Raw genomic sequence first — 6,000 nt, forward strand, 5'->3', positions numbered from 1 at the left:
TGCAGCAAATTCAAACAGTCATTAAATTACTTGAGCACGAAATCTAATTTACATGTTAATGTGTGGCTGGACGTAAAAAAAAATACACAAATCTAATCATGACGTGATTTCAGAGCCAATAACAGGGCAGAAAAAAACACCCCCAAATCTTTGATCGTATCGATTTGCTCCACATGATGGTGTAAAGACAAAGATTGCAGACATTGGTTTGTAGGATCTGTCAAAACAAAAGCTGTCACAGCTAATTGACGTCACTTGTGACTGAACATAAAACTGAGCTTTTCGTGACTGGGGCGCAGTGAAAAATTATACTGTCAGATGCCATCACGGTTTTGTCCACGGGTCAGAGGTGTGTCATTTACAGTATTCTGTTTTATAATTTGTTCTTCCGTCATTAAGATGAATATGGCATGTGGTATTAGTCATATATCACTGTGTTATGCCTCATTAAATTCATTTCCTCAAGTGAATTTGTATGTACACACATACACATACATTCAGAGGGAAAGAGAGAGCAACATAGACAGAGACAGAGAGAGAGAGAGAGAGAGAAAGAGAGAGAGAGAGAGAGAGAGAGAGAGAGAGAGAGAGAGAGAGAGAGAGAGAGAGAGAGAGAGAGAGAGAGAGAGAGAGAGAGAGAGAGAGAGAGAGAGAGAGAGAGAGAGAGAGATGATCTCGAGAGAGATGATAGAGAGAGAGAGAAACACACACACACACACACACAGAGACACAGAGAGAGACACACACACACAGAGAGGGACAGAGACAGACAGAAAGACAGACAGAGACAGACAAGAATTTTATGTTTTTTCATTCAAGAACATTATGTGACTAGTAAAATCACTCAAATTGATCCCATGGGACAGGCAGGAGACAATGTTTATGTACACCCAATACCCACAAAATACAGTTTTATTTAAACCAAGTACCATTTAAGTATGCATAGATTTTGTTTTGTTTACGGCAGACCCATCAAGCGTAAAATAATAATTAATGCATGTGCTACCAACCTCCCCCACATGATCAAATCTGGAACTGCCTAAAATGAAATAATTAAATAATGAAATAATTAAAATGTAAAATTATATATATATATTAGTCAATATAAATCCTTCTACAAAACTGTTTGTTGTAAATAATTTCAGTTTGGTTTGACGTAAGAAGAAAAGTAAAAGTGTTTTGGAGATAACAAAACTATATATTTTTGTGTGCAATTTAGAAAACAATTGGCTCAGAAATATATAACTAGTAGTAAATTTCATATTGTGAAAAAAAAGCATTCCCTGTGGGACAGACTGTAGTTGGTTTGAAAATAAGATGTATCCAGGTTGGTAAAGGCCATAGATTTATTAGTAAAATAGAATAAACATGTTATAGCTCTGTATAGCTGTGTAACATGTCCAAAGATACAGAATATAAACCCCATTAATCGAAGTAAAACTGTTTAGAAGTGCAAGATTATTAATAATGCATGTCCTGTCAATTCTTATAAACGGTACCTGACACCCAGTTACACTGTGTGTATTAACTTGATGACATAACCCATTTGTGTGCTAAATTTATCTACACAGAACGTGAATAGAGAATACTATCGGAGGGCCAGTGTACACTTTCCGTTATTGCCCAAATCCTCTGTAATGCCGATAGATTTCCCTTGTCGCAACAGCACATGCGATACGGAACGGAAAAAAAAAAAATTCATACGAATACTCTCCAACCTCCAGACGGGTTTTGGAAGCTATCGCAATAGATAACGCTCATGATTTAAACAGCATCGGCGAAAACCACTGGCATTATTGTGATGCATATTTCTTCATCTGGAAGCTTTCTAAATGATTGACGTTAATGCACGGCAAATGCCCCGCGAGCTCGAGCCACCAGTTGAGAGAACTGTGTAGAGGGCAGCACGGGACCCGAGGACTATCTACCGGACATTAATTTGTCAATTAATATGACACGGATATCTGTATCAGTGATTGCACCACACTAACATAAGGCTGGGGATCGGGACTCCATACACAGACTGTCATGTTCCGTCCACTCGGAGTCAGCGAGTGTTCCACTCTGAGTCGGCGAGTGTTCATGACCGTATGTATGTTGTTAGCTCTCTCTCCAGTCTTGGAGATAAAGAGACAGGCACAGCAGATAATAATGCCATGATCGGATTATGAGCATATCATGGCTTTGTTTTGATAGCATCTGATAGGCAGAACTGCTTTGATAAGTTTGAAAGGATCTTAATGGTTCTTAATGCCACTGTAAACTTGCTGTAAATGCGACCATCTCCAGGGTACGGGACTGATGTTTGTGTTAGATCGCTCAGTTCCAAGTGAATCAATAACCGCTTGAAAAATGTGTACACACGAAGTAGCACAGTTTTTTTGTATTTTCATACACACAGTTTACACAGTTTAATATTAGTACATTAAGGGCCAATCACAATCACCTGCATTTTCACCAACGTACAAAATCTACGTTGAGGGGTAGGAAAGGGTTACATTAATGCCAGAATTCATTTTTAAAATGAAAATAAAAAGAAATATCTATTAAAAAAATATCACAGACAAAATCAATATATTGGTGTAGAATTTAGAAGTGAAAAGGAAAGTAACAGCCTTTGTATGCTTGTGAAAATGAAAGTATATAAATGTATGCTTTGATATGTAGGTACATGCAACATGCCAGGTGGGTTTTGTTTTGGGGAGGGAGTTGGGGGGTGTAAATCCGAAATAACTAAATTGGATTGATAATAGTATTAATGCAGGGATTCTAGATTATGGTAGCCCTATTCCCATGGCTAGTGATATTCAAGGTTGGGCTAGTAAATAACTACTATTGCCATGCCCGACAGCTAGTGACAAAAAGAAGTCAAATGTTGCAGTTAAGTCTTATTTTGTAAATATGAATATCTTGTCCCCCCCCCCCCCCCAATGTTAGTGTTTTTAAGCTCCCTCTTTAAGCTCCCTCTTTATGTGATTATTACTATTATTTAGTAAAGCAGGGCTAGTGAATTTTTAATTGTGGCTAGTAAATGTTTTAAATCACTGATCCCATGGCTAGTGAATTTTATAAAAATTCTACATGTAGAAGCCCCGATTAATGCATAACTTGCAGTTTATCAGAACTTCAATAATTACATGTAAATTTAAATATATACAGATTGAATGCTTAATGTTGGCTAATGAAACAAAAATCATTTAGTCTTATGCTAGGTTCAGACTACCAACTGCCATGACAAAGTTGGCCAACTTTCTACTCTCATGACTTCTACGACTGGCCAGTTGCTACAACACTCTTACAAGTCGATTTACATCATATACAACTCATAACGACCGATTAGTTATTAATCTGAGTGCACCACTCATAAGATGGGAGTTGGAGAAATTACAATACATCCATCGAATTGGCGGCCAACATTAAAGTGACAGTCGATAGTCTAACTTTAACATTACATGTACATGGTAATTATATCTTTACAAAAAAAGGTATCTATAACCCAGTACATAATGTTTATACATATTTATTATATACATAGCAATGAAATATATAGATCTACGGAAACCATAAAAGTCATATCCGGTGAAAAGTCATATTTTCACTGTATTTTAGCTACAGTGAAAATATAGAAATCGTATTTACTTTTTTGTAAAAGTGCATGATTAAATTATCTCCCTTTGTCTCGTTTCTTCGTATTTAAGTTTAATGATTACCAATGCATCTGATCGTATTTGAAAAATAAAAAAATGTAATTTAAACAACTGTACCTATTAAAAAGGGATACGAAGTACAATTACGATAAAATATCTAAAACGAATTGAATACGAAGCTAAATAGTGATGACAATGTAGTGTCATCGAGTGTAAGTGTAAGAATTTAACGGAATTCGACTCGTTTTGTTTTTGTGGGAGTTTTTAGATGATCGCTTTGTCAGGTATGTTTGCACCGCAGTATTATTAAATAAATGTTAATAAAGATCAATTTTATTCAAATTTCTTTTTAAAAGTCTATGGTCAAGTAAATTTTTTAGCAAAGTTTCATAGGAAGAAATATATCATGACGTTATGTGTTTTCGATAGGATAAGGTAAAGATATTACCAAGAAGCGAAGATATTGTCAAAAATTAGGAAATATGTATATAATAAATAGACCATTTCATGGTGTTTTTTCTGAATACGATTTTTATGTCAACTCGTGATGTGCGAAAACCATATTTTCACTCATTGCTTCGCAATTCGTGAAAATATGGTTTTAACACATCACTCGTTGACATAAAAATCGTATTCGAAGAAACCCATGAAATAGCCTCTATATATTCATGTATATACATGTATGCATGTACATGCATATCTGTGAAACCAGAAATAATATACAAATGTTTTTAACAACACAATGTGCAAGTATATGACACATGTACAAAAGATATATATATACAGTACGTAAGTACAAATATACCAGTATATCACATAAGGAACATATACCCACGGATAACAGGTGTTGATTTCATAGCTTGCATAAGAACATAAATTAATCCATTACACTATATACATGTACAAAAAGACAAGAATCACCATGATGCCTATTATAATGTAACCAGCACTTTAGATATACACGTGTACCAGTATGCACTCAGCCACCATGTTTTGTCATAAAACTGTTAAACGCAGCAGTTACATTTTCACGCCGACTATATAATATTAAATATATAACGTACACTAACTGACCCAGAGTATGATCCACTCATACCCATACGGTCACAGTTTGTTCTCAACTCACAAACATTGAATAAGATGACAAAACTCACCATTTTTCTTAAGCCAGTCCATTAAATGTTGAAACCATATGTATGTGCTCATGTCACTATGATGTAGTGTGTACCACTGTATATACCAACAACAAATAACGACAAAGATATGCTCCATTTATCACACCCAGTATGCTTCTTTTTTCCACACTTGACTAAACACATGTACTTTCTTATAACAGTGTCACCTAATGTTAGTGGGGTATTTGCCAATAAATGCATGGCATTTTATTTAAACTATGGTGGTGGTGGTAATGGTGGTGGTGGTGGTAATGGTGGTGGTGGTGGTAATGGTGGTGGTGGTAGTAGTATTGGTGGTAGTAGTATTGGTGGTGGTGGTGATGTGTGTGTGTGGGGGGGGGGGGGGGCTTGTGACAGATACAAACTCACCAGGAATAAAATATTAATTACAGTATATCCAACCTCTCCATGTTATCAACCCTGGAATAACCCTAAGTAAGATATATGAGTACAATGAACAGCATGTATCCGCATACATACAGTCAAACACATTTATAAAGACCACCTTGGTACACAAACACACTGGCCTTTAGGAACAGGTGCACTTTATATTTATACGGAATAAAATACAAATATTTACATGTACTGAAAGGGATAATGTCTGAAGTACTTACCCATTACACAGTAAGTCTGTTTTACAATGTCTGACTGTAATACACAGTCATTCAAAGCTTACTGCGTAGCTGTTAGTAATAAGAAAACAGTGACGGTGTCACAAGTAATAAATGAGGAAACCCAGTTTCATTTATCAGTTACTGGGAAATGATCTTCCTTTATTTCTGTGAATCAGTCCAACTTGAGTAGTTTATCTGTGCACAGCATGGTCTAATAAAATTGTTATACCACCACAAATATTGGTTTAACTTGATGAGAGGGTCATAACTTTATAATTCAAACACATCATACCAAATTAAATACAATATCAGCTCTAATGGAAGTAATTAATAAAAACAAAATCTACAGGTCAGGGGTTAATTTCACAAAGCATCGTAAGACTAGTTTTGCATGTAAACATAAATCTACAGCTAAAACACAATTCTTATTACTATTATAGTACAACAAATATAGTTTTAAGTACACATATTTCATTTTCTTTGGTCATTAAAATTCTCCATCTCCCGTAATGATGTAATTTTCTGTGTGAAATAAGATGCCAAACACATGTAAACGTAGGTTCA

At 35.4% G+C, this 6,000-nt stretch overlaps 1 protein-coding gene across 3 annotated transcripts in view; it reads right to left on the reverse strand.

Moving 5' to 3' along the window:
• LOC121375836 (oncostatin-M-specific receptor subunit beta-like) overlaps positions 1 to 4,840 on the reverse strand; it is a 54,290-nt gene extending 49,450 nt beyond the window's left edge. For all 3 annotated transcript variants that reach the window (XM_041503503.1, XM_041503504.1, XM_041503505.1), the window contains exon 1: positions 4,802 to 4,840. The gene's annotated coding sequence lies outside the window, so the exon portion shown is untranslated. The remainder of the gene's footprint in view (positions 1 to 4,801) is intronic.
• Between the last annotated feature and the right edge of the window lie 1,160 nt (positions 4,841 to 6,000).

This window comes from Gigantopelta aegis, chromosome 6 (genome assembly GCF_016097555.1).
Source record: "Gigantopelta aegis isolate Gae_Host chromosome 6, Gae_host_genome, whole genome shotgun sequence".
Lineage (NCBI taxonomy): Eukaryota > Metazoa > Mollusca > Gastropoda > Neomphalida > Peltospiridae > Gigantopelta > Gigantopelta aegis.